The 10,256-nt window shown below is 36.6% G+C and overlaps 1 non-coding gene across 1 annotated transcript; it reads left to right on the top strand.

The window, feature by feature from the left end:
- Window positions 1-6,466: 6,466 nt before the first annotated feature.
- TRNAC-ACA lies at window positions 6,467-6,538 on the top strand. The gene has a single exon. It is a non-coding gene; the product is annotated as a tRNA-Cys (tRNA).
- The last annotated feature ends 3,718 nt before the right edge of the window (window positions 6,539-10,256 follow it).

The raw sequence follows: 10,256 nt of genomic DNA, 5'->3' as shown, positions 1-10,256 counted from the left end.
TTAACATCCTGTTTCTCTAGGTTTCACATAATAATATCAATATTAAAATCAAAAACAGAAGACACAGTTTTAGAATAAAATTTACCATGTTACACATGTCAACAAAAATATCTGAGAGGTCAGGTCCTCTCAGGTTTTTTTTGGCAAGTTTTTATTTTGTAGCCTAGTGGAATCCAATTCAATGACTATATAAAGTTTTTACTTCTTATTTAATTAGTTCAACTAGAGAAATAAAATTATTAAAATACATCATGTGTATCTTGAATCTAGATGATGAAAATAATTATCAAGTACTTTCCATTTTGTCAAATTTCTAAACCCCATGGTTTTAGAAAGCAACAAACTTTAGGCTTTCCCTGGTGGCTCAGTGTTAAAGAATCTGCCTGCCAATGCGGAAGACATGGGTGGATCTCTGGTCTGGGAAGATCCCATGTGCTGCAGGGCAACTACACCCTCATACCACAACTATTAAGCCTGTGCTCTAGAGCCCAGGACCTGCAACTACTGAACCCATATCCTGCAACTACAGAAGCTCAAGAACCCTGGAGCCACGTTCTGCAACAAAAGAAGCCACTGCAAAGAGAAGCCCATGCACCATTAACTAGAACCTAGCTCTAACTAGTTTCCACAACTAGAGAAAAGCCTGAGCAGCAATGAAGACCCACTACAGTCAAAAATAATAAAATAAATACTTTTTAAAAAAATTTCAAAAGCAACAAACTTTAAATTTTATTGTGTTATAAACAAAAGGGACTGATGACTTGCATATTATTTTGTATGAAAGTGAGTGTTAGCTGCTCAGCCATGTCCGACTATAGCCTGCCAGGCTCCTCTGTCCGTAGAATTCTCCAGGTAAGAATACTGGAGTGGGTAGCCATTCCCTTCTCCAGTATACCATATATATTTATGTGTGGTAAATAAAAGGAATTATGTTCTGTGATCATGGAGCTGCTTCTAAATATTTGGTTCAATAAAGGCAACCAAAACATGATCATTTCCTCTCATCAATGAGTGAATATTTCTGGATTTGGGTAAACCTGTCTTTAATGCCCAAGCAGTTACAGATGGCTGATTCTTGTTGAGACAAATAAAAATCCTTTCTGTGCTAGGGAAGAAACTGACTTTTTTCCCTTTGGCATTTCCTAATCCAAAGCAAGTCAGTGTATTTATGCTCCAATACTACATATTAAATGAGATAAAAGAGGGCTTATCTTCTTGTGTCATCTTCTTATAAAAACATTTATAGTTTAGTAAATATGGTTAATATATTCTCAAATATAATTATAATTATATAATTACATATATGTATATATGTATTAATTATATATATGTATCTGTAATTATACAAATGTAATTATATTTGTGGAGCATTTGATAACAACTTTAAAACTTTCACAAAGCTTTTTAAAAGTCTTATGTATCTGGTTACCCTTTACACCCTATACTTTTCTTTCCTTTTTTTTTTTTTTTTCTTTATTAGTTGGAGGCTAATTACTTCACAACATTTCAGTGGGTTTTGTCATACATTGATATGAATCAGCCATGGAGTTACATATATTCCCCATCCCGATCCCCCCTCCCACCTCCCTCCCCACCCGATTCCTCTGGGTCTTCCCAGTTATGTTTTATAATTTGCTAATATTTGACTTCATGGCCATTCAAATACCAGTTAGCCAAATCTTTTCATGTAACTCAAATATTTTTCAAACTCTTTAGCTATATGTGTTTTGGGCTTGGAGTGCTATAATAGATATAAAATTCTAAAAAATATTTAGTCATATACAGGCATTCAATTTGTGAAAAAGCATGGCAGCTCACTCCAGTATTCTTGCCTGGAGAATCCCATGGACAGAGGAGCCTGGCAGGCTCAGGCCACAGGGTTACAAAGAGTCGGACATCACTGAAGAGACTTAGCCTGACTCACACAACATGAGCATCACTACCGACCAAATACTGTTTGTTTAAAAAAAAAAAGTGTCATACATATCTAACTTAGAAACTGGAATCTAAGTATCTCTAAGAGAGAAGGTAGAAAAATCTAATGCTTAAATCCAACACTTGTTTCTGCTATGTGTCATTCACTTCCCTAACTATTACAGATTGATATCAGTTGCGAGGGAAGGCCTTAGGCAGAGAAGTAGGTGTTTTTGGGGTCATTCCCCTCCCGCATGCCTTACATCTACTTCAGCTAGTCTCTCTCTGCTTTTATTTGCTCCTTGTGCCGGAGCTTATACATCCAACAGCACACATTCAGGGTCTAAGAGGTCAGCTGGTAAATTAGCTTAATTCATTAGATTTTACTAAAGGTTATTTGGAGAACTACTCTCATGAATTATACATACATAAGCAATATCCTTCATTTTAACTTGGTCTCCTACAGATACTGTCCACATATGTAATATTTATTGATGACTAAAGATTTCAGCAACCTTAAAGAAACTCTATTTCTGGGTCTTGCAGTGGGAAGTCAACTTTGTTATTCTGTACATTTCCTCTCAGTCTTTCCTCCCAAAACTGCTCACAGAGGCTGCAGATTCTAAAGTGGGGTTTATTTGCATTTGTACAGGCTATCCTTTATATATCTAAACATAATAAAAGTCAACAAAGTGAGCTGCAACTTGGTTACTTCCTGAAGCTAGAGACCATCTAATTTATCTCTGTAGCCTCACTACCTAGCATAACACCTGAGGTACAACGAATGCTTGATATATTTTTGTTGAATGTACAAATAAATAAATGTATGAATGAGTAAGTGAATAAATGAATAGGTATTATAATCCATGGGAATAGAAACTAGGTGTTGTGCTCTCAAATATATTCACAGTTTACGTTACTAAGAATTATAATTCATCTATAGCTGAATTTAATTTGTCTTTAATAAAAGGCCTTAGTCATATTTTTTTTGCTTGGAGAAATTTTCCCTCAAGTTTCATACACTTTTTAAAGAGGTCATCAGAAAACATTATGTTCAATCACCCTTGATCAGATCTGATAAATATTCTACGCATTACCTACCCTCACTACAGTGTTTAAACAACACCAAGAAATAAACTGGGGCTGCTTAGCTCAGTGGTAAAGAACCTGCCTGCCAAAGCAAGAGACACAGAAGACAAGGGTTCAATCCCTGGGTCAGGAAGATCCCTGGAGGAGGAAATGGCAACTCACTCCAGTATTCTTGCCTGGGAAATCCCAAAGACAGAGGAGCCTGACTAGCTACAGTCCATGGGGCCCCAAAGAGTAGGACATGATTGAGCAACTGAACACACACGAGAAATAAATTATTTTTGTATAAATGCATATGCATTAAATCTTTGTACATACATATGTACATTAAAGATACATATTCATTAATGCATATATTATAATTACTCTGTTAGCAGTTAGGAGAAATGAAATGGAATATTAATATCTCTCAAACTTTAAAAAGATTATATATTATAACAAGAAACTAAAGCTTAATTCCTCTTTCTCCAGATAAGGAAAAGATACAAGATTTTAGTTTGTTCCCCCTATTCTGCTCATTTCTTAGGACCTTGTTCTATGATTTATCTGTTGATACACTCACACATCCATCTCACTAATGTTCATTTCCTTATCAAATGCCTAACTCAAAGTAGGGCAATGAATGTTTACTAAGATGAATTATCGAATATCTGAAATGGCACAATTTTAAATCAACTTATTCAAGATGGCTGCACGTAGGCTCTATCATTAGCATAGAATGTTGAATTATTACCAACTCGAGAAGTTCTAGATGTCCATGCTAATGTCTGGAACCTGTACTGAGTGATTGATTCATGAGGCTGGACTCACTCTCTAGAACCACACCTTCAACTCCTCCAGAAGAACTAGGCTAACTTCACATGGAACAAATCCCCACACCTCTAATCACATGATGGGTGATTTTGGAATAGCCAGCTCCCTAAGATTATTGATTGTGTATGGTCCCACTCTGAGTCATCTTTTGGGCAAGTGTGGTCCCATGATGAACAACAGGAATAACAAAGATGCTCCTATCATTTGGGTTACTTCCCATGAGCTAAAAACAGGTTACCTTCTAGGAGCTGTAAACAAAGGCAAGTCTCTCTTTCACCAAGACTAAATTATAACCCAGAATTATATGTAATTTATAGATAATCTGATTTTTCATTCTATAACCTGTCAAATCTAATCTCTAATTAAACATTTTATTTGTGCATGTAACTAAAATTATTTTCATGGTGTGAAAGAAAATCAAAATAGAGTTTATATTGCTAAGAGAGTCCTCTAAAATGGAGCCAGGAGGCTGTTGAGGCAGTGTGATTCCACATCAGCCTGGATGGAATCTGACCTTTGACCATTTTTTGTCTTAATGCAGGCATCCAGAACATCTGTCTGCCCAATGTTTCAGAAACATCTGTCTGCCCAATGTTTCAGGACCTTTAACCTAAGTAATTCCTGACAATTCATCCCTTAAAGACAAATATTTCCTTTCTTGTGTCAGAGTCAATCATAATTCTTGTCAGACAGCTTTAACAAGCTTATGATTTTTGCCTTTTTAAGTCCCTTACTCCTTCTCTTCCCTGAAATATTCTTTTGGTTTTACCTGAATCTGTCTCCTGAATTGCAATTCCTAAGACTCCAAATAAACTTTTCTTTTCAGTCTTCTATACTTTCACTGACTCAGTGGACATGAACTTGAGCAAACTCCAGGAGACAGTGAAGGAGAGAGGAGCCTGCTGTGCTATAGTCCATGGGGTCGCAAAGAGTCAGACACAACTTAGTGACTGAACAACAACATGCTTTCTTGCTCAACAATGGGATTCTTCTCATTTCTTTCAACATATTTTCAAATGAAGATATTTCCAAATAGAGAAAGGTGCAAAAACAGAACTGCCATATGGAGGAAGAGGATTTCCTGAAGACTAAATATTCAACATCTGAATAATTACATGTAACAATAAATTCAGTTATTGACTATCTCCTATGGTCAAGGCATTGAGCTAAATACTGGAGAGAGATTCACACAAATGGCATTCTCTACCCTGAAATGGTGCCCATTCTATTATACTAATGGAAACAAGCATAATAACCATGATATAGAAAGAGCACATTAAAGCACTCTGGTACAAGTGCAAAGGACTCTGAGACAAAAATATGGAAGAAAGGATTCAGTTTGTCGCTCAGTTGTGTCCGACTCTTTGTGACCCCATGAATCGCAGCACGCCAGGCCTCCCTGTCCATCACCAACTCCTGGAGTTTACTCAAACTCATGTCCATCGAGTCGGTGATGCCATCCAGCCATCTCATCCTCTGTCGCCCCCTTCTCCTCCTGTCCCCAATCCCTCTCAGCATCAGGGTCTTTTCCAATGAGTCAACTCTTTGCATCAGGTGGCCAAAGTATTGGAGTTTCAGCTTCAGCATCAGTCCTTCCAATGAACACCCAGGGCTGATCTCCTTTAGGATGGACTGGTTGGATTTCCTTGCAGTCCAAGGGACTCTCAAGAGTCTTCTCCAACACCACAGTTCAAAAGCATCAATTTTTCAGCACTCAGCTTTCTTCACAGTCCAACTCTCACATCCATACATGATCGCTGGAGAAACTATAGCCTTAACTAGATGGACCTTTGTTGGCAAAGTAATGTCTCTGCTTTTTAATATGCTATCTAGGTTGGTCATAACTTTCCTTCCAAGGAGTAAGCGTCTTTTAATTTCATGGCTGCAATCACCATCCACAGTGATTATGGAGCCCAAATTACACTGAGGTAGTAGCACAAAGGCAGTTAAATTTGAGTGAGGTTCTGAAGGATAAGGATTTCTATAGGAGACTGTGGGGAAAAGTACATTTCTGTGAAAGGTACAGTGAGAAAACTATCGTCTATTCTCAGGTCAAGTCAAGTCAAGTGAAGTCACTCAGTTGTGTCCGACTCTCTGCGACACCATGGAATGTAGCCCACCAGGCTCCTCCGTCCATGGGATTCTCCAGGCAAGAATACTGGAGTGCGTTGCCATTTCCTTCTCCAGAGGATGTTCCCGACCCAGGGATTGAACCCGGGTCTCCCACATTGCAGGCAGATGCTTTAACCTCTGAGCCACCAGGGAAGCCCAGAGTGTATTCTAGAGGGCTAGAAATGTATATGGGAAGAAGGGAACAAGGGATAATTGATGGAATACGTGGATGTAGAACATAATTTGGGAAAGAAGTCTAAGGTTAGACTGTGTGGGACTTTGAATTTCATGACAGTGACTGTTGAACCTTTCTTATAAGCAGTCAGATGTTTTACTTATTGCAGTGGTTAATCTAAACAGAGTGCTGGTAGAGTAATGTTGGGTTGGCCAAAAAGTTCGTTCTGGTTTTTCCTTAAGATGTTAAAGAAAAACTCAGATACACTTTCTGGACATCCCAATATTTTTCCTTTGAAAAGAAAAGATACTGTAATATGTTCATATACTGACTTATTAAAGTAAGGTTTATCCAAGCAAGACTTCCCTGGTGGCTCAGATGGTAAAGCATCTGCCTACAATGCAGGAGACCTGGGTTCGATCCCTGGGTGGGGAAGATACCCTGGAGAAGGAAATAGCAACCCACTCCAGTACTCTTGTCTGGAAAATCCCATGGACACAGTCCACAGGGTCGCAGAGTTGGACACGACTGAACGACTTCACTTTTATCCAAGTAATAAAATAGTGAAGGCAATATGCTACATCACAGAACATGAACATATGAAGTATGCTTCCTTCCCTATTTTTATTATTTGGATAAACCATAACTTCAATAAGCTATTGTATCATTCTTATCAATTTCCCATAATTATAGAATTACTGAAGTGCAGAAATACAGAAGAAATTTTAGGATATTTGCTCAAACCATTTACAGAGTCAGTCAATCAAACCGTGTAATATTAGAAGAGTTTGTTCATGGATTTCTTTGAGATAGCATTTTCTGTGTTTAACTCTTTCTTATAAAATGTTCTTGGAGGAAAGGAGACAGTTTACTTTCTATTTGTATGGACTATATAAATGTTAGAAGATGAGCCATATATGCATAAAAGGAAAGTGTTTGAAGCAAATCTGTGGCACTCATTGAGGACCCAAGATTTTCTTTCACAAGCTGTTGATCTCTATGTCTAGAACTATTTGTGTCTCAAAAAAAAAAAAAAATTCTTTTTCTCTTATCTATTCTTATTTGTGTTTTTTTTTCCCTACAGTATTCATGTTTAGCAGAGTTCTAATAATAAAAAAAAATTACCTTTTCAATTCATATAGTTGACAAGTACTTTTGAAATGAAGCAAGTCCCAGCATTTGTCCTGGGATTAACACATTGCCATTTACAAAATGTTTCCTTTTTTCTCCTGAAGCTACCTTTCACTTTCACAGTGGTTTTCTCAAATTTTTGAATTAGATGATTAAATAGCACTTTTTCATTTTACTATTTCTTGTATTTTCTATTATCTCTACTTAGCCAAATTTACATATTATTTGGTTTTCAAATGTATATTCTGCCCTATGATTGCAATGTGAGAGACTCGCATTCAATCCCTGGGTCAGGAAGATCCCCTGAAGAAGGAAATGGCAAGCCACCCCTGTATTCTTGCCTGGAGAATCCCATGAACAGAGGAACCTGAGAGGTTACAGTCCATGGAGTTGCAGAGTGAGTGACTAAACTGAGTGACTGAGTGAGTGACAACTGAGTGACTAAAACTCCTATATAATTGATCTATTTGAAAGGCACGTCATCTTCAGATTAGCTATCTCTATTTTGAACTTAATCCTGAATTAAAAGTTTAATTTAGTGTGTATGATTAGGTTGACTGGCCTATATTCCACACTGTGAGTAAGAAAGAACTGAATCACAAATTCAGATTTTTTTAGAAAACATAGTAAATTACAAATGGAAAAAGATGGGGGGTGCAATTCTATTTTAAGAGGAGGTCTGGGTAGGTGGTAAGATTTATGGTTAACATTTTATTATTCACCTGTAAAATATTAAGTACATTCTAACATAACATGAACCCTCTTATAAGTCACAAATTAAATAGCTTAGGCACACCAGCAATCTTTCTTTCTTCTTCCCTCTCCTCATTCTTTCTTTTGTACTACTCAGGAAGGGCATTCAGGCCACACATATCTGTCAAGAAGATGTGACTATCTCTTCAAGAGGCCAAATTATCAATGGTGACTTACATTTAAACTTTAGATATCTAGTCATTTTCTATTTACCTTATGTTGTTTAGTAACTGTGACTGAAAACTTCACAAACAAAACTTGAGAATTACAAATAAAGAAATCTCTCCAAGAAAAGATACCTAAAAGGAAATATCAAAACAAAAATGGCCAAGTGAACAAGTATATCCTGCATATTCTGAGGTCACATGAAAATGTAAAGGAGTCAGGATGACCTGTACTAAAGAAACTACATTAATTACAATTTCCCATTAATGGATAAATCATGATGTCAAGGTCACATGATATTTGATGATGCTATTACTGCAGGTGTCATATGGAACATATTACATGAGTACAGCTGCAGTCTCCCATTATTACAGATATCACCTGAATTTTGTAAGGACATAAGTTTCAAAGGAGGTATATGAATTAAAATGACATGCTCGTAAATTTGCAAGGAGCTACCAGGGAAGCCCTACATTATAGTGTATTACCTACTGAACAATTACAGGTCCCTGAAGTAGAAAGGGCAAAGTTATTACTCCTTCAATAGAAAGAAATCTCAAAACTTCAAGTGATTTTATAATAAATAAAATATAAATCAGTGACAAACACCCAGGGTTCCACCGTCCAGGTACCATGACCTTTCCTCTCCTCCAGCCCGAATTTCCCAGAAACAACTAAGGCAATAGACTATGTGACCATATTTTAGGTCCAAACTCTAGACCCCATGAGGGAAGCTTAGTCTCATAAGTGGCCATTATAGACAACATTAAAAAATGGAAATAGCATTCTCCCTGGCACTGAATTTGCTTTGAACTCCAGCACAGCCCTTTAGCAGCTATATATTGTTCAACAAGTTGTTTAATCTCTCTGAGCCTCTGTTTGGCAAAATAGGCTTATTAAGGCTTGCCTTCACAGGATTTTGGTAAGGATTTGAGAAGGCATACTTATTTTTGTATATTTGTTTTGAATGAGACTGCTATTATTATAAATTTAAAGTGATCATTTAATTAGTCCTCTAACGACAAAAGGATTCAAATGATATTCTCCTAATCAGATGATATTTTCATATATTCTCCTGATATAGACACTAAAGATTAGATATGCCAAGTAACTTGTTCAATATAACACTACTGGGAGAGTGACAAAGTCAGCGGTGCAACCCTCATAAGTATAACTTTAAATCTCTTATTATTTTTGACTTTAACATGGAAATTGTAGTCCTGACGAGGGAAAGATGAAGGTCAAAAATAAACAAAAAGCAAAATGAGACTAACCTGTTAATTTTAGCCTTCTTTGTTGACTCAAAAGAACATTCTTAAAGGTTAAACCAATAAAGGAAGCACTGATGGGAACTGACATTTTTCCTTAGTGCTGAGGTCTTATCTCCTTACTACTTAACGTTTAAAAGAGGAAAATATAACTTTACATCGGAGGAACAGGGCTGATAACCACTGAACTTTGAGCTCTATCTCAATGGATCACTAGACATCAGACAACCAGACTTTATGAGATCCTACTGATCACATTGTCGCAAAGAAAGAAGCATTCTTGTCAAAAATGTGTAATCTGTTGCAGTCCCCATAAGCACCTCCTCCTAGTTAACAACAAAAACAACAACAAAAACTCAGCAAACTTTTCGTAGAAATTGTCAAGCTGCTTCTAAAATTTATCTGGAAATTCAAAAGTCCTAGAAGAGACAAAAAATCATCTTAAAAAAAAAAAAAAGGTTGAATGGCTCACAGTGGCTGATTTCAAGGCTATTTATAAGGTTACTTATTTGAAGGAATGCAGTATCTGTAAAGATTGAGAAATAGATCAGTCAAACAGGATAGCGGGTCCAGAAGGAGAATTGCACATATACGGACAAGTAAATTTCTTAAAGGATGCAGAAGGAATTCTCTAGAGAAAGCATTATCTTTTCAATAAATGACAATGGAATTATTGGATATTCATATGCAAAAATACATAGATCCATACCTCACACTGTTTGTAACTGTTAATGGACTGTAGTTGTAAATGTAAAACGTAAAACTATAATAGGAAAAACATAGAAGAAAAACTTTATAATTTTAGGTTAGGGAAAGGTTTCATGGAGACAACACCA

Source organism: Cervus elaphus, chromosome 28, assembly GCF_910594005.1.
Source record: "Cervus elaphus chromosome 28, mCerEla1.1, whole genome shotgun sequence".
NCBI classification, from domain to species: Eukaryota; Metazoa; Chordata; class Mammalia; order Artiodactyla; family Cervidae; genus Cervus; species Cervus elaphus.
Note: the sequence above shows the minus strand (reverse complement) of the source record. Positions and strands in the feature narration are given on the sequence as shown.